This window comes from Miniopterus natalensis, chromosome 17 (assembly GCF_054644295.1).
Source record: "Miniopterus natalensis isolate mMinNat1 chromosome 17, mMinNat1.hap1, whole genome shotgun sequence".
Classification (NCBI taxonomy): domain Eukaryota; kingdom Metazoa; phylum Chordata; class Mammalia; order Chiroptera; family Miniopteridae; genus Miniopterus; species Miniopterus natalensis.
The window spans coordinates 15,419,281-15,437,409 of record NC_142097.1 but is presented as its reverse complement, the minus strand read 5'-3'; the positions used below and the strand labels follow the sequence as shown (position 1 = coordinate 15,437,409).

The window sequence follows — 18,129 nt, the reverse complement described above, 5'->3', positions numbered from 1 at the left end:
CTATTCCTATTTCCTGTCCTTTGTCATAGTTTTTGCCCATTTTAAAAATATAATGTGAATACATTTAACACTTCACCATGGAATAGTATGCTAATTATAGGTTTACTTACGAAAAATTGTTGTTCTTTTTATGTCTAGTTTCCAAGAAGTTTTAAAAATTCTCTTTAAGCAGAAATAGTGTTAACTTTTAACAAATGCTTTTCTGAAATATGTTAACATGATTGTTTTTTTTCTTCCTTAGTCTATTAATGGAGTGAATTACACAAATAGATTTTCTAATGTTGAAGTAGGCTTATATTCTCGGAATAAACCCTATTTGGTCTGATTTATAGGGTTGCAGGTTGCTCACTACACAACTCATTCACGCAACAGCAAGTTGTACAGTGTACAACCTTTAAAACCATGCATCGTGGGTGGCCCTGAGACATACTGTTTTTTAAAGAAACACTGCTAGATTCATATGCCGAACAATTAAGATCATTTGCATCTATGGCATAGGAAATATTGACCTATAGTTTTCTTTCCTTTTCCTGCCCTTATCCAGTTTTAGTGTCAGCATCATGATCGTGTTATGAAATTAGGTAGCTTCCCATCTGCTTCTGTGCCCTGAAACAGTGTATGTAACATGGGCATTTTCTGTTGGTAAAGATTTGGAAGCTCGCCTTCATAACCACCTGGGTGTTGTGTCTAGATCTTTGCCTACTTGCCCATTTATCTAGAGCTTAGTTATTTGTTCAGGTTTTTGTTTTTTTTTTCTCAAACCAATATTTGGACTTTATATTTTCCCGGAAAATTGATCACTTCAAACTTTTGATCAAGTTCATGCTATGAATTCATGCTTTAAGCTTATCCCTGTGCTCTAAATAACGTCTTGATAAATAAAACACATTTTAAAAAAAATTAAAAATATATAGATGTGCATAAAAATAAGATATACATCTCCATGCACCAGAAGTGGAATAAAAACCACAGTGTGAAAAAAAAGGGAGCTGAAGCCAGAGCCTGTTGGGCTCTGGGTCTGGGGGAAGGGGGAAGGGAGAGGAGGGGCATCTGGCTGCTCCTCCGGCGTCCTCTCCACTGGCCTCCCAGGCAGCTGCCCCTGGATGCTTTCCTGCTCCAGGGCCTGCTGCTTCCCTGCACCCTACCCACGTAAGTGTTGGCAGCGGTCCTCTCCTGGGCATGTTGTGGCCTGTAGTTTCCTCTGATCTGATATTCCTCTCCCCTTCTTTCAGGAGTTTAGAATTCCTGGTCCTTGAGAGTATCCTGTGTCATTTTCCGGGCTGTAACAGGTTTTATGTTAATATATGATTTATAGCATGTCTAGAGATTTGGGTTAAGAGGAGAGGCATATGACAAGTTTATCATAATACTGTGAAACCAAACAAAAGCACTACATGCACTCAGTGTTCCAACTTGAACCAGAAACCCCCAAAGGAAAATTAAGTTAGAACTAAGATCTCAGTTTTAAAAAGTAACATCCTAGTATACCATGAAGCGGTCCCTGTATTACGTATAAATGTATTTTCAATATAAAAGATATAAACAGTACTAACATCTTTGGGATAAAACGTGCCAGTTCTTGTCATCTCTCTCTGCCACTTTAAAATCCTCTCTCCAGAAGGAACCTGCAGTTAGCAGTTTGTTGTAGATTATACATCCTTCCACTCCTTTTATGGCATATGTATAAGGATTTGTATATAATTTGTTTATTGTTCCATTTATTCTCACAACCACCATAAGAGGTCAGTATTATTAACCCCATTTTATGGATGAGAAAACCGAGGCCTAAGAAGGTTGGGTGATGTGCCAATGCACAGCTAATTAGTTTGAACCCCTGTTTCTCATTTTTAAAAGAGCCAGTGCTCCTTTTTCAGATTGAATGAGCCTTGCTCAGAGGTTTATTTCTCACTAACCCAAAATGGACTGAGGGGGTCCCAAGGGACAATGCGGTCTCTCAGCTCAGCTATACTCTCCTGTAGCAGCTGTCCTTTGGGAGACCTAAGTGGGCAAGCCCTTGGCCTGATCATTTGAATTTCAAGCCACCTTTATCCGGATTTCAGATCTTCCCCCTAGCTAGGGCGTTTTGAGTCCTGTGAAAAGACATCCTTGAAGTGTGTCTCCAGGAAAGGTTTTCAGGTGCCAGGGACTCCACCAGGTCCCTAAGGTGCCCCTGGAGGAATTGGGCGAGGGACATTGGCAGTAGCTTCAGCCAGGATGAGTTTGGGGAGAAGCCAAAAGGAAGTGGGGGGGCCTTGAGGCTTGGGCAGGTGGGCCTGTGTTTTCTTGGTCATTCCCCCTTGCTCCAGGAAAGGGAAACACTGTTTATTTATCCAGAATAAAGTGTTGGAGCTGGTTTCCCTTTCCCCATCGGCCAGTGCCTCCCGGGATGTCCAGCTCGTCCAGATGGCGTGTCAACACCCACGCACATGCCACACACCCCGGCCGGTCCCTTTCTGTAGCCTAAAGGGAGAGCCTGAGGCTCCCTTCACCCACCCACCCCTCCCCCGTCCAAGGTGCCGAGAGCGAGGCCAAGCCCCCAGAGGGTTGCGGCGGCTGCCTTCCTGCACGAGTCAAAGAAACAGGGCCCCAAAGCCTGAATGCATTTGCATCTCAATATCTCCGTAAACCTCAGAAGCCGAGCCCCTTCCCCCGCAGCCGGGCTCCTGCAGCGGCGGCCGCCACCGGGCTTCTGATGCGAGGTCGGATTAACCGCGCGCGCAGGCGGAGGCTCCCCGGGGCCCGCGAGGGTTGCCCATGTCACACTTAAATGCCGCAGCCGGGGTGGGCGCCCCGAGCCCGCGAGGAGCCTGCTGGGTGGGGCCTGATGCCCGATCCAAGGGGCCTCCCCGGCAACGGGAGCCCGCCGCTCGCAGGGCCTTAGAGAGAAACTTAGTAGCCGGCGGGGAGGCTGAGTGTGTGTGCCCTTTGCACCGGCGGCTGGCGCTTCCCCGTTGAAACGCGAGGGTCGTTTGTCTCGAGCGCAACAGTTTCACAGCGGTGGTTCTGAACCCTGAACCCGGGCAGGTTTTCATCAAAGGCCTGCGGGTTAGGAAGAAGTGATTACGAATCATCTCTCCTTCTCTAACAGGATCATCAGATTTCGTGCACCATTTGCCAAAAGAGCCAATCCGTCAAAATATGGGAAGGATGGCATGCACTTTGGTGGACACACCATAGAAAAGGGTTGGGAATTGGGGCCTCCTTGTATGCAGGGGAAATGTGCTTAAATGTGACTACATCTCTGTGTGTGTGCGTGTGTGTGTGTTTCCTGGCATATTTGTGTTGAGGGACTGTTCGCGGAAGAGTATATGAAAAGGCAGCAGGGATACCTTTCAATCTGCAAATGAGAATGAGCGATCACACTTAGGTCCAAGATGAGTAATAAACTGGAGATTTCATTTGAATGTGAACTGTGGGGCTCTAGCTGAATCTGTTATTATAATAAGCCCTTCTGGGTCACATGTCCATGTTATAATAGACGCGCGTGTGTGTGTGTGTATACACTCATTTCTGGTTTTAAGGAAAATTTTTCTTGGTTCGACACTTTGACTTAATGTTTCCTCTGGGTAACCAACGTTTCCAATTTTAACATAAAATTACCCAGTATCTTTTTTTCTTTGAACTCACTTAGACACTTCAGACTTTCATCCCCCTTTTGCTCAGGGCAGGTACTCGAGCTTGGGGTCTTTGAGGGGAAAAAAAAATTCTCTTTTTCAGTTCATACTGGACTCAGCTTTTCAACTTCCATTGTCCTTGACATCTTCCCGGGACCTTTAGCAATCTAAAGCTCCTGCTTTTCCAGATAGGTCTTTTTCTTATGCTAGCTGCTATTGAATAGCAAAGCATGGGGCGGGCACACTTCTGAGGACCGGGTCGCTTTGACTTAACCCTAATGAGCTGATAAGTCTGCAATGACAACGAGACACCTGCAGAAAACAGAGTGTGGTTAGGCTTTGGTAACCTCAGCGCAACTCAGTCTCTCTTCACTAGGCTTGCAGTGATCTTTTGGGGGGAGGGCAGCTGTTTCACTTTTTGCCTTATTTTGGCCCTCGGGGGAGAGATGGTGTGTGTGTGTGTGTGTGTGTGTGTGTGTGTGTGTGGCTCAGCCAACACAATGATAACAGCTACCATTTCTTGAGTGCGCAGGTTGAAGGCCCTGTGTTAGGTATCTTACACCGTTCTCTCATTCCATCTTCTCAATCATCTCTAGGCAGTTACCATTACAATCCTCATTTTACAGTGAAAGAAACTGAGGCTCAGAGAGGTTAAATTATTTAAAGACACCAGGTCTTGCACGCAGGTCTGTTCTGTCTCCAGCACCCACACTTTGACCTAAACCGTTCAAGTGCATCCGGAGTTTCTTGCAGCACCCCAGAGACTGATCCCATGAAGCTACTACTGTTGTGGGCAGCTTTGGGTGGTGCTGCCCGCAGGGGACTGAAGCTCCTGGCAGCAGTGCCCAGGGGAATTAGCAGGTGCCCATACCACCCCTTTCGCCCCACCTCCAGGCACCTGGGATGGGAGGATGGGCGAATCCAAGCGGGGAGCCTCAGCAAAGAACCACCTCTGTGTTGGCATCTCTGCTGTTGTAAAAGTAAATATCCGTCTCCACCTTGGCCGGGAAACAGGAACCTTTGACAAGATTGGCACAGCTGATATCTGGCACAAGCCGTGGCACTCTCCTCCAGGCTATCAATTCTGCTTTATCGGCCGCCTTGGCCAGCAGGTAGGGTGTCTGCCTGGGAAGGGTGCCTTCAGCCCCATTGACTGAGTGTGCAGGTGAATTCACCTGGACATTGCCGAAGTTCACCCGCTACAGGGGCCAGGATTGCTGCCTTAGAGGGACTTTCATTGATTTTATCCTAAAATCAGAAATATTTATGAAGCCTGTGGTCACTTGGGAGGGCATGCCGGAGTGAGAAGGCCATCTCTCCCCACTCCCTCTCCCAGAGCTTCCCAGCCAGTGTGCCTAGAATGGGTTGAAGGTGTGAGGGAAGTGGGATGCCCCCTGGCCTCTGACCACTGACAGCTTTGTCTCCTTACCCCAGCATGCTGTGCAGACACTGGCATTTCCTGCGTGTGCCACCATGTGACAAAGTTTGGCAAGGCCTTCTCTCCCCTGCCCTCCTAAGACTGGAATGGCAAACCCAGCCTTCCGCTCACCTTGTCCCTGTCGGGTTAGGCTTTGGGCAGTGAACTCAAACCTGAGTTTCTCTTTACAGTTCTCCCTGTACCTCTCTCCCTTCCTCCTCCTCAGTTTCTGAGGCTGAAGGGCTGATGTCACCAACACAACCCCCCTCCTTCCCTCCACTGAGAGGCGGGTCGCCCTGACCAACCCAAGACTTCCTTCTCATGTCAAAGCTGTTGCCCAGCCAGAGGAAGGAAGGACGAGGCCCGAGGCCCTGTCAGGAGTCATTCTCAGCTTCCTACTGAGGACACTACAGATGAGACTATCTCTCTGGTGTCCCTGAACAGCCCTGATAAAGCAGGTAATGTTCCTCCGCCCCCAAAGAACCAGACACATCTTACTTGCATTGTGAACAAACCTGGTTGAGGAGCTAGAGTTTCCCTCTGCGGGCTCATCTTTGTTTTGGGGCCAGGCAGACCCCGAGAGAAGAAAGGCCACAGCTCATCTATTTAGCACTTGCCCTGCTGGACACTACAGGACGGGGGAGACAGTGAAGGCTGGATTGGCCAAGAGTCAGCGGGCTGAGAAATCCCCGAGCACAATCTGGAGAGCAGCTCTGATTATAACCATGTCAAGACCCCCATTGTACGCCGGCCAGAAAGGGCTGGAAAATGCTAATCAAGGAGGTGCATTTACAGATCACATTTTACTGTTTTATTGTCTGAAAATTGTTTTTATTGTGGCTTTATTACTTTTACAACAGAAAAAAGAGCTGAATAAACTTATAGTTTAAAAAAACACCTCAACAGCCTATACGCTTCACACCTTCTGTGCGTCTTTCGATGACATATGAAATGCATACAAGTGAGCAAATGGCAGGGTGCTAATTGCAGTGTGGCTCCTGAGCCAGCAGCGAGGGTGTTCGTCTTAACAGGACCTTGACAGGGTTCATCTAAGTCCCCGCTCTTCCCTGCCACGCACAGCTGGGTGGAACTTTTGCTTATCAGATCAGGGTTTCTGTGACCCTGACCACACCCGATGGAAGCTTCCGTACCTTCACCAGCTCCCTCAGAAGAACCAGGGTCTGAGAGGAGCGACAGCCTTGTCCTCAGATCCTGTGCTTGCAGGATCAGGCAGGCCGGGTGGGAAGTCAGCTATTGTCGGTGCCTTGGACCTTGCTCTCCTTGGCAAGACAGAACCTCTTCCCTTTTGGTCCTGGAAGCCACAGTAGAAATCAGCAGAAGCTGCCTTGGCTAGATGTGCGCACATGTACAAATGCTGGGGTTAGTGGTCTTTGTAGGAAGTCAGGGCTCCTCGAGGGCCTGGAAGGAAGTGTGGGCCTCTTGCGCGTGCAGCTCCAAGTGTGGCTTCCAAGAGAGCGGCGGGGAACCAGGAGCTCCAAGGGCCGGATCGTCTGTGCGGCTGCTTCCTCATGTGTGGTTAGTTGTGGTAGGTGGCAGATAGGGTCCCTTATGAAAGCAGCCCAGAAAAAAACCGGCTCAGCCTCCCCCAAAGAACTAACCCCCAGTGCGGAGGCTCTGGTGCAGCAGCAGCAGCAAAGATTCCTGTCTCCATTTCTGCCTCTGAGGCCTCCAGCATCCCTCTGCTCCAGCGCTCAGTAGGGTGCATTTGCCTTAGAGCCAGGAACCCAAGCGGCGGAGCGGGCCTGCAGCCAGGTCTAGCTGGTGTTAAGAGGAGGCACTGTGTCCTTCCTGGCTTGTATGGAGTGGTTGCTACTGTCTTCTGCTTTGGGCTGCCTGGCATGAGCCCACGTGCAGGGCCACCTGCAAAAGGGATTATTCTCTGGATAATATGAATAGACTGAAAACGAAATCATGATCTCATTTGGGCCTGTGCTGGTCTCCCTGGGTGGTCTCAGACTCCCTGTGTTGGCTGCAGGGAGCGGGGAGACACCACCCAAGGCTCTGGGGTCCAGGAAAGGGGACTCCTCTTAGCAACCCCACCCCCACCCCCACCCCACCCCCGCTGGTGACCTGTAGAGTAGTGATGAGCATGTGGCTTCCAGGAGGAAAGAAACTTGCCTAATCAGATAGAAATAGGAACCTGGAAAAAGAACTCAGTGTAGTTTGTGGGAGATTTGGCAATGAGCTGTCTGTCTAGAAGATTTGGGGCCCTGAGAGGAGGGTTAGGATGAGGAACCCAGGTTTCATCTGAGTCATGGCTAAGACCTAAGGGGGTCCCTAGAGCTTGAGAGTTTGGAGGGATCAAGAGGCAAAGGGACAGTATTTTCCTGTCTGCGACCTGTCAAGGCTAGAAATTGGGCATGGGGCTCGCCCTGGACGGGGTGGGCAGGGCTAGAAGTTTGAAATCATTCAGCATGAAGCTGAGGCTGCTGCAGCTCTGAGCCCCCAACCATCCCCCTTCCCCACCCCCCAGAGCATGAGATCGGGCCCTATTCCCTGATGGCTCCAAAATAGGAATGACTCTCTTTAAAAGCTCCTCACAAACTCACCTGAGGCCGGGCCAGGCAGGGCTGGAGGCTGCCTTCGTGGGAGAGATGCCTCAGAGACTAGATAACCCCTGAGCATTGGCCCAGGTGGTACCACAGGGGAAACGAAATTCCTCAGAGCTTTTGCCTTTTGAAGTTCTATGGGAAGGTTTCTCAGAAACACAGATCCTTCCTCAGGAAAGTGAACCTCTTACGCCTCACCATGTGGTGTTATCTTCTCCCAGTGGCCTCTAGCTCTGTTCAGAGCACAGAGAATTTTCGAGAAAGGTCTGAGTGTCATGGTCTTCTTTAGGGCCAGAGCAGCGGAAACATGACAATTTGGATGAGGGAGGTGTAGAACTGATACCCCAATTTTTTCCTGCGTTCCCCTGAGAGGTTAGCTAAGGAATAATTTTCCTTAGGACGGTTTTTATAATACTTGAACTGAACCTGGGCAAGGCAGGACTGGGGGCTGCTTTTGCGAGAGACACGCCCCAGAGACTAGGTAACTCTTGAGGCACTGAAAACACCCTCACCACCAGGGACACTGCAGGTCCAGGCCTCATGCCCACAGAGTAATTGAAAGACTTGAGAGCTTGTCAGACTCTAATGAGGAGGAAGAGGGTAGGAATGCATCATATGTCTTCTTTGCCCCAGCACTTCCTTGGAGAGCAGCTTTCGGAGCTCTGCCAATAAATTCATTTTAGCGTCAGATGCCATCGCTACCTGGTATGCGCAGGAACTCGGCTCCCTTGCCAGTGACAATCTAGTGATGTCAAAGACTAGGATGCAGCGTCGTGACTGATGGACGGGCACAGTCATGCGGTAGGTGTCTTGGCTCAGCTGCTATAACAGTAACAGACTGGGTGGCTTAGGCAATAGACATTTATTTCTCACAGTTCTGCAGGCTGAGAAGTCCAAGATCAAGGGGTCAGCGTGGTTGGGTTCTTGATGAGGGCTCTCTTCCTGGCTTGTAGTTTGCCACCTTCTTGCTGTGTCCATGGCAGAGAGAGCACTTTGGTCTCTTCCTCTTATGAGGGCACTAATGCTATCGTAGGTACCCACTCTCAGGACCTCATCACCGCCCGAAGACCTCACCTCCAGATACCAGCACATTGAGGATTAGAGCTTCAACCTGTGAATTTGCAGGGGGAGGCAGGGGGGATAACACAAACATTCAGTCCGTAATAGTGGTGGGGGAGCGTGGGCTCTGGACCCAGTCAGATCCGAGTGCGAACTTGACTCTATCACTTACTAGAAGTGTGACCTTGGGCCTCTTCTATAAAGTTGGACTAATGATCATGTCTTCCACACAGAGGGGTCATGTGATAAAAATTAGAAGGACATAAAAAGAGAGAGTAGATTGATGGCTACCAGGGACTTGGGTGGTGTGGGGGGATGGTGACATGTTGGTCAGAGGGTGCAAACTTTCAGGTATTAGATGAATGAGTTCTGGGGATCTAATGTACAGCATGGCGACTATAGTTAACAATACTCTACTGCAGCGATTTTCAACCTTTTTTTTTCTAATGGTACACATAAACTAATTACTAAAATTCTGCTGCACACCAAAAATAAATTTTTTTTGGATCTGACAAAAAAATAGGTATAATTTTGACTCATCCACACAGGGCAGCTATTGTTGTGTTTGCTGTTTTTTGTGTTTGTTTGTTTTTTATTTATTTAACAATCTAAGAGAAAAGAGGTCAGTGCCTCTGACTAAATAGTCAGGTATTACATGTTTTAAAAATTCTTGTGCACACCAGTTGAAAATTGCTGCTCTAGTGTACACTTGAAATTTTCTCAGAGAGTACACCTTAAGTGTTCTTATCACACACACAGAGTAATGGATGCCTTGATATGTTAACTAATCTTATCGAGGTCATCATTTCACAATATTTTTATTAGATCATCATGTTGGTTACCTTAAGCTTACACAATGTTATTGGCCAATTATATCTCAATAAAGCTGGAAAGAAAAAGATGAGAGGAAAAGTAACGTGCTTAATACAGTGCCTAGGACATAAGTATTGAAGCCAGGGACACACTGACTGAAGGGCTTTCGGTCACTGGATGCCTCGGCCCTGCAAACTCACTGGAAGGGGAGGTGGGTCCTAAACGTTCATGAGTGTTGTCTCGGGGGTTGGGATGAGGGTGGGGAGAAGGTGTTCCCGAAAGGCTTCTTTATAAAGACAGGCCTAAGAAAAGCTGCAAATTCTGTCGAGTCCCTGAATGCATGCTGCGGCCACATGTTATATTAGCAATAGTCTATAGTCTTCCCCAGGGCCTAAAAGAACCTTCTCCCCCAGTCCATTCATTCTGGTTCCCCTCTTCACCCCCGCTTTGCCTCTGTGTAATTGCTTTTGCTTTCTCCCCCCAGAATGCCTTTCCTCCCCATCCTACCGTTTTTGCCGATGAAATATTAGGTGTCCTTCCAGACCCCGGTTCAAATGGCACTTCCTCCAAGAAGCGTTTGGCTATCAACTCAGTTCGGAAGTGGTGACCAGCCCCCTTCCTCCGTAACATACTGTCCAGACCTGGTGTCTCTGGACCCACACCAGGCACCGCCTTGCTTCTTGGCGACTTCTGCGCATGTCTTTTTTTCTTATTTTTTCCTGTTCAGGAAGCCTTTTATTGTTGCTCCAAGTTTAAGAATTTTCATGGACAGAAAGGTCAACACTTTGGAGAACCTACCGCATAATCTTGCTCAGCTTCTGAATCTTGTTTTTTGCAGACATATCAACATATTTCTTTCCAGTGCAGACAATCATTCCACCCATGACTGATGGATCGATCTTAACTTCCAGTGTCAATATCTGGCTATTACTTAGGAAGCTGTTCAGGATCCTTTTTAATTTGGAAAGAGTGGCTTCATCTAAAGGAGATTTGGTGGTCACTGTGCACGGTCCTTCTCTATGTGGACACTCATCATGGTAGAAAAGACAGAAATGATGGCAAGGGTGTTGGTCAAGGGACCACCTTCAGCAAGCAGATTGATCAGGTCGGAGGTGAGGGGAGAAGACCTCGCTTCTGCGGTCACGCCATTCAGGCTTTTCACTTTAATGGGACACTTTTCATAGGGATTCACGATTGAAGCCTCCATTTGGGGGTCCTTCAAGATTTGTGCTGTTCTCAACAATTCCTTTTCTACTTGTTCTAGTTTATCCTGTTTAGATGCAGCAGAATAAAGATCAGTGGCATAGCGACCTTTGATACCATATATCTGAACAGGTGGCCGTACAGCTTGGCAAACGGCCTGGCCACCGATGTGCTAAAACATTGCACCTGCCAGGAGAGCCTGACACTGCTGGGAGGCCGTCTTCTCCCAGGCGGCTGCAGGTCAAACCCAAGTTGGGAGATAGTGGAGTGTTTCAAATCCACCGTCATGAGCTTCATGGGCAAAGGAACCCTGTTTTATACAGAGCTCAGGGAATATTCGATGAGCTAAGGAATCACTTTTCCAGCCCTCAGAGCCCACTGCCCTTCCTGAAATATTGGGGACCTGAGATGTGGGAAAGAGGAAAGTTTTTCCTCTTTTTTATCAGCTATTTCCTGGTTATCTGTCTCTCAGGAATCATAGACAGGATGACCTTCATTCCTTCATGTCGAAGTGAGCAAACCAAGGCCCAGAGAGGGAAAGGAAGTCCCACCAGGTCACACAGCAAGTCCATGGCAGAGCTAGGGCCTGGGTCCAGGGTGTGCTCCTTTTAGTTCTCTCCCCCTACTGTTGAGAAAGGTAGTGGAGTGTTGAGGGGCTAAGACACGGATTCTCGAGCACTCGGGGTTACTGTGATAATCCAATGGTTTAATACATCCAGAGGCCTTAGATCAGCCCTGGCGTGGAAAGCACAAAATCAGCGTTTGTTGCCATCCCCTTTATTATTCCCCTGCCCTTCATTGACAGCCACTTCCTCCTACTGCCAGGTCCCTTCGTTTAGGGGAGAGAAGAACCCTGAGAGTATTAACTGACAGAACATCCTTACTAGGCAGAGGTGAGAACCTGGCAGGTAGCTTAGATGACCGACCTTCTGGGTTACTGACCCCAGTGGCCTAGGGTGATGTTCTGGACCATCACAGACCCAGGGCCCAACAAACCCAATTTTATTTGTCTCTGTTTCAGAGACGGGAAAATGAAAAGGAAGCTTCTTCCCTTGTTTCAGGTGCCCAGTAGACCAGACCAGCTGAGCCTGGTGCAGTGTCCTCCAGGGCTTTCAGGCCTGCCCAGTGGTCACCATGGCCCAGTGCAAGCAGCAGCCACAGAGGTCTTCCCAAGCCCTGCCTGTCTGTCAGGCAGTCTGCAGACCCTCTTAAGCTAAGTCCTTGGGATGACAGGGTCCCCAGAGAAGCAGCTTTCGTTGTATTTCTCCCATCACTAAGCTGAAAGCAAAATTTCCCATCTGTCTGGTTGGAGGGGCATCAAAATCATCACTGGGAGCTGGTGAGTGACAACTTCAGCCTACACCCCACTGAGACAGGGGAGGTCAGCATTGCTGCACCAACCAGAAGCTTCTTTCTCAGATTCCCAACATCTGTACCTTACCAGACAGCAGTAGACACAGGGCAGGACCCACCCAGAGACTGTTTTTTCCTAGGGGAGAGCTACAGTTTGCCTCTCTCCTATGAAAACAAATTTAATTGCAAATTTGGGACAGGCCTAGGAGAAGGGTTCAGAGAATTGAGACCAAAGTTCCCTTAGTGGGCTGGACCATTTCTGAGTTTCTATTCCACTTCCATGTTGACATCTGATTGGGTTAAAAAGAGTACAGCACCAAATGCTGGCCACTTAGCACAAGAGCCCTGTGCACTGGGGAGTTTTCAGTTGGGATTTTGTGTGAGCAGTTAGAGAATTAATTGGAGCAGCAATTCTTCTGCCCCAAATCTGATTCTATGATCCTGTTGGGGGGGGGGGTGTTTGAGTCTTTAAGGAGATCGTGGCCATTCTCGACATGACATCCCAGACAGTTCTTTTCCAGTGGAAAGCTGGGCTGGCTGAAGCATCTGTCCTTTCATTCCAGGCCCTTTGTGACCAGGAACATATTTGATTATTTATTCATTCATTTCCTCATTCAGTCATTAAAATCACTATTTCAAGGTACTGGGGTTACAGTGGTGAACAAGAGAGATGTGGTTCCTAACCCCTTGGAGCTCTCAGTCTAGCAAAAGACCCAGGCGTTGAGTGATGTAACAAGATGGGTAGTCAGAAATGCAGATTCCCTGGTCTGGTGGCTAGGGAGAGCTTCCTAGCAGAAGTGATATTTAAGTTAAGACCAGAAGGAAGAGTAGGAAATACCCAGGCAGAGTGGGAGGTGGAGCATTTTAGCCAGAAATATCAACCTGGGCAAAAGTTCTGAAAAACCAAGAGAGAGCAAGGAGGAGAGTGTGCCAGATGAAGCTGAAAGGAGGTGCAGGGGCCAGGCAATGGGGCCTTGTGTGACACCAAGAGGAAGTGGGTATTTATTCTGACAGCAATTGGAAGCCATAGATGGGTCTTAGACAGGAACAACCTGACAGATGTGTTTTAGTTTTAATTTTTGTTTAATCTTCACCCAAATATACTTTTTCCATTGCTTTTCAGAGAGAGTGGAAGGGGGAGAGAAAGCGGTGGGGGGGGGACATCGATGTGAGAGAGACACATTGATTGGCTGCCTCCGACGTACACCCCGATCAAGGCCAGGGACAGAGCCTGCATCCCAGGCACATGCCCTTGACTGGAGTCGAACCTGAGACCCTTCAGTCCGTGGGCCAACACTCTAACCACTGAGCCAAACCAGCTAGGGCAGCCAGATGTGTTTTAGAAAGTGCCGTCTAGTTTCTGTGAGCTGCTGGGAAACTTTTTCCTCCAGTTAATCATTCTGGTTATGATATCAGCCTGTGAGCCTGGGGCTGCTCAAGGTACCAGACCCAGCTCAAATGTGCCCACTGTGCAGCTTTCACTGACCACCGCAGCCAGAGTTGCATTCTTTCCCACTGTCCCTTCATTAGGACATGTGTCACTTGTGTTTGTTTCTCACGTCAGTCACTTGGCACCAGACTGTGTTTATGAGACTGAGCTGACCAGCCCAGGACAGAGTTCAACAACCTTGCAGAAGGGGAAATTAGGAGTCACGAAGTTTCATCACAAAAATCTGAAAGTGCCTTATGTAAAAGACACACATCCTGGGACAATCCGGGGACAGAGCACAGGGTTAGGCTAAGTCATCCACGTAGGAAGGAAAGCAAGGGTGGTCCCTTGGGGGAACTAGGTGCCTGGTCTTCTGTGATTTCTTCTCAGAGACTATCTGCTGGTTCCTGGCCATCTGAGTCTGTCCGCCTCTCCCTACCAAGGGTCATGATGACCCAATGCAGGCTGGGTGCAGGTATGTGCTGAGCTTCTGGGGTGGGGCCGCCAGGGCCACTAGCATCCCATGTGAAGGCAGCCTGGGCCAGACCACTCCCTCTAAGATTATAAAGGTAAAATTTAGGGAGGACATCAAAGGCAGAATGGTGAAAAGAACGGGGTGGGTATGAGCTGCCTTGTAATCATCCTCAGTTCCCCGTAACCAAGTAGTATTCTTAACACTGTTGGCATTTGGGGACAGACATTATTTGGGACAGTTCTGCATACTGCAGGACATTTGAACATCTCTAGCTTGAAAATGCTCCTACACATTTTCAAATACTTCCCAGTGGGGCAATACCAACTACCCCTCCCCTGATTGAGAACCACTGTTCCAGTGTTTGTGGGGACAGGGTATGCACAGCTGTGCTTCAGATCTTGCACCTGGCAAGCAGGGAGACTGGGGAAAAAAAACCCATTTGAGAATATCTTAGGGAAAGTTTTGTCCAGCGGGGTAGTTTTTCTTTTAAGGCCACTCATGGGGCCTCCTGCTGTCTCCCGACCCCCAAATGGAGTTCTTCCTGACTTGCCTAGCCTTGTTGCTCACAAAGGTAACCCACAGCCCTGTGTAGAATCTGTGGGCTAAACTCACATTTTCCAGCAGGCTTTTCCAGGCCCCTTAGGTGGACGGCTCCTGGCGGCCGAGGTGCTGCTGTCCTGGGCCACCAGATGGCGCTCGGGAGCCCCCGCGGTGTGCCGCAGGAGCGCTGGTAGCCGGGATGACTGCAGAGGGAACTTGCCTTAAAGAGGCCTGGTCCTTAAAGAGACACGGTCACACACCCACGAGCTTGAACGGTAACCCCAGAGCGAGACTGCATTAATAAGGAGCATCACTGGCGAGGTTCTGATGCTCCTTTGTCCTGGCCTTCGTGACTGTTGAGCTGCTGCCTTTGGAGCCAGTCTCCTTGACAGCCTGCCCTCAGCCCTTGTGGCCACTCCTGGGCCTGACGGGGACGGGGCCAGCTGGTGGGTGGCGTCAGAGCTCCTGGCAGAGCAGCGCAGGGCTGGGATGCATCTGCAGAACTCTGGCTGAAAGAGCGAGGAGCACAGCCAGCTTCAGGGGAATGGTGGCCACAGAAGGGCAGAAGGCCAGCCTGTGAGCTCTGACCCCAGCTGGATATGCCTCTGCTTCACTTGGAGCTGATAAGTTCAGAGCCATTGAACTTTCTCTCTGGGGTTTTGGGACTTAGAGAATCCTTCCGTCTCTTCTACTGGCCTCTTTCCAAATGCTGATGGGGATGCTGTGGTAAGTAAATTAATTAGGAAGGGGCTCCAGACCCTACTGTTGAGCCCTCTGATCTACTTTCTAGGAAACCTCTTATGTTGACCCCTGGGTGGTGCAATCTGAACCATACTGAGTAAGGGCTATTTCAGCTGGGGCTTAGTTAATCCGAGGCAGCTTACTTTGTCTGGAATGCTGGACTCACTGTGGACCCTGGTCATGGGAACAGGACTTTAACACACCCCTGGAAAACATATGGGTATAGGTGAGGAGCTTCACAGCTACAGAGACCTGGATGTCGCGGTGCCTTCTCGTGGCCAAGGGGAGCAGCAACAAGGAGGTGAATGCAGTTCTCAGGTTCATATCTTGCCAGAACTGCTGATCTTTCCCATAACTCAAGCTGACACAGAACTTTGGTAGAGGAATGAATACCTGGGGAGGGCTATGAGTTCATCTGTGCTGCCTGCAGATCTAGCTGTCCGCTGGAAAAGGAAGGAGGCTGGGAAGAGGCACGTGGGAATAAGGCCAAGTACAGAACTGTTAGGCCAAGTCTTCTCCCTTAGAGGTGACTCAGTGGAGGCCTGGGGAATTTTCTTTTTTCTAGGCCCCATGGGTGAGGGTGAATCTTAGAACAGTAAATGCCACTTTACTGTACCACGGTAAAGGAAATGAAGTGAGGAGTGGGAAACAGGCCCCCCAGGGTCTGCTAGGAAGCAAAGTTTATAGGCTTCTAGGGCTGGTAGAAAGCCTGAAAGTCTGTCCGACCCACCTGGTTACCCACCTACAGATGTGAAAACTGAGGCTGGAAGGGCTTGAGACTGGCCCAATGCATAGAAGCAGTAGGATTTGGCTGGGACTGGAGTTCAGGAGACTGGCATTGGATTGACTGCATGTAGCTTGTTTCCAGGGTCGTCTGCCCTGTTGTAGTAGATGTGATTTTCTTTGGAAACCAGCTCTCTTTTTGCTTAATCATTGGTGCCCCTGGGGGTTTTGCCTTGCATTTCTCCTGTAGCTCTGATTTCTTCCTCCCTGAGTTTAACTTCATTCTCTTTGTTCATTTGTTCGCTCATTGCAGCCCAATAAAGAGATCACACGTGTGGACTCTGGATTCAGAATCTGGGTTCATTTCCAAGGTCACCACCTGCTAGCCAATGGCTTGTCTTTCTGCTTCTGTGGAATGGAGAGGATAGTACTGCCCATCTCATGGGTTTATTATGAGAATTAAGTGAAATAATCTATGAGAAGCACATAGAGCAGCGCCTGGCACTTAAGAAGCACTCAATAAATGTTAGCTGTTGTTAATTTTATTTATTTAGCATGTATTATTGAATGCCAATCTGTTGGGCTTTTGACAGAAAGCTGATCTGAGAGCACAGTGTGGTTACAGCTGCTTTGGAAGTCTACCTCAGCCTCATTCACCCACTGGCTGAGTGCTATGGGTATCCCAGTGAAAAAAGATGCAGTCCCAGCTTTTAAATGTTTTTTTTTTAAATTATTTTTTATTGATTTCAGAGAGAGGAAGGGAGAGGGAGAGAGAGAGAAAAACATCACTGAGAGAGAAACACTGATCATCTGCCTCCTGCACTTGCCCTACTGGGGATCAAGCCTGCAACCCGGGCATGTGCCCTGACCTGGAATGGAACCATGACCTCCTGGCTCATGGGTTGATGCTCAACCACTGAGCCATGCCAGCCGGGCGCAGTCCCAGCTTTTAAAGAGCTAATCTACCAGGGAGGGTGAAAACTCTTGGTTCTTTGGCTATCATAGCCTGTACTTTGTATTTTAATTTGAATGCAAAGGGCTCCACCCCCCTGGCCACTTGTAGGTACAGCCTCTGCATGCTGGTGCTCCCTGCTGGCCCCAGGGTGGAGAGAGGCAAATGGATATCTTTTCACCAGCTATGACCTCCTGGGGGATAAAGGAAGCAGGGACTCCCAGGGCCTTCCTGTTTTGCACAGTGGAGCTGGGTTGCTAACAGTGAGGAGGGAAGAAAGGTGAAAATACCCAGTTTGGGTTCTAAGTACAGTCACTTTTTTCCATCCTGGTCAAGCGGCTGGTAGAAGCAAGAGTTGGTTGTTGGGGGGGCAATGAATAGCACACCCCTGGGAATGATGTGAAGGCTGCTGACCTTCAGAATGGGATAGAACTTCTTCCCACTCAGTCCCTCATCATCAAGGCAACCTACCCTTAAATCTCCCTTAAATCTGGTGGTGAGGCAAGAGCAGGGCGATCACCATGGGAGGTGGGGAGCTGAGGGCTCTCCTGAGTGCGCAGGCCAGAGGGAGGGCTGGGGAAGGTGGAAACTGTTCACTCAAAGGACGGGACAGCGAGTGGTTAGTGCGGGCTTGGAGGACACCTTGGGATGGGTGCTGATTCAGTGCCTTGGGGTGTAGGGACAGGTCTGCACTTAGCTGAATCAGGGCAGCCTGTCCACAGGAACACACCCCTGCTGCTCTGACAGATTGAGGTTGCTGGCGGAGCACTTCACCTTTGGCAAAATGCAGATAAAGGTGACTCTTTAACTCCTTCCTTCCTAAGATGCGGATTGGGTTTCCCCCAATCTCCTCCTCACCCTCAGTTTCAGATTTCTGGAGGCTTCCGATCCCTCCTGAAATCAACCTGGTGCTCAAAGACCCACACACGTTTCTCTATAGCCAAGGTTAGAGTCAGGCTGTGTGGTGTTAACAGGTATGGAAAGCCATCCAGTAAAGGCATCAAGCGAATCTTGAAGTAACTGCCCTTTCCTGGGACAGACATGTGTGACACAGGCGTGTAGAGATGGGAGAGGGCTGGAAGGGTTTCCTAGAAGTTGGTCTCTAACCCATGGACCAGCAAAGATTTCCGGGGATCTTTGCCACCCTGCTTTCATCAATCAACTGACAGTGGAGGCAGCATGGATGGCATTTAAGAGCATGAGCAGACAGCGCCAGGGTCTGAGTCCCAGCCCCCCACTT

General features: G+C 49.2%; 1 protein-coding gene and 1 pseudogene across 2 annotated transcripts in view; one reads left to right on the top strand and one right to left on the bottom strand.

The window, feature by feature from the left end:
• Positions 1-18,129, top strand: part of ABR (ABR activator of RhoGEF and GTPase) — a 167,534-nt gene that overhangs the window by 18,258 nt on the left and 131,147 nt on the right. The window lies entirely within an intron of this gene.
• LOC107528812 (ATP synthase peripheral stalk subunit OSCP, mitochondrial-like) lies at positions 10,268-15,396 on the bottom strand (annotated as a pseudogene).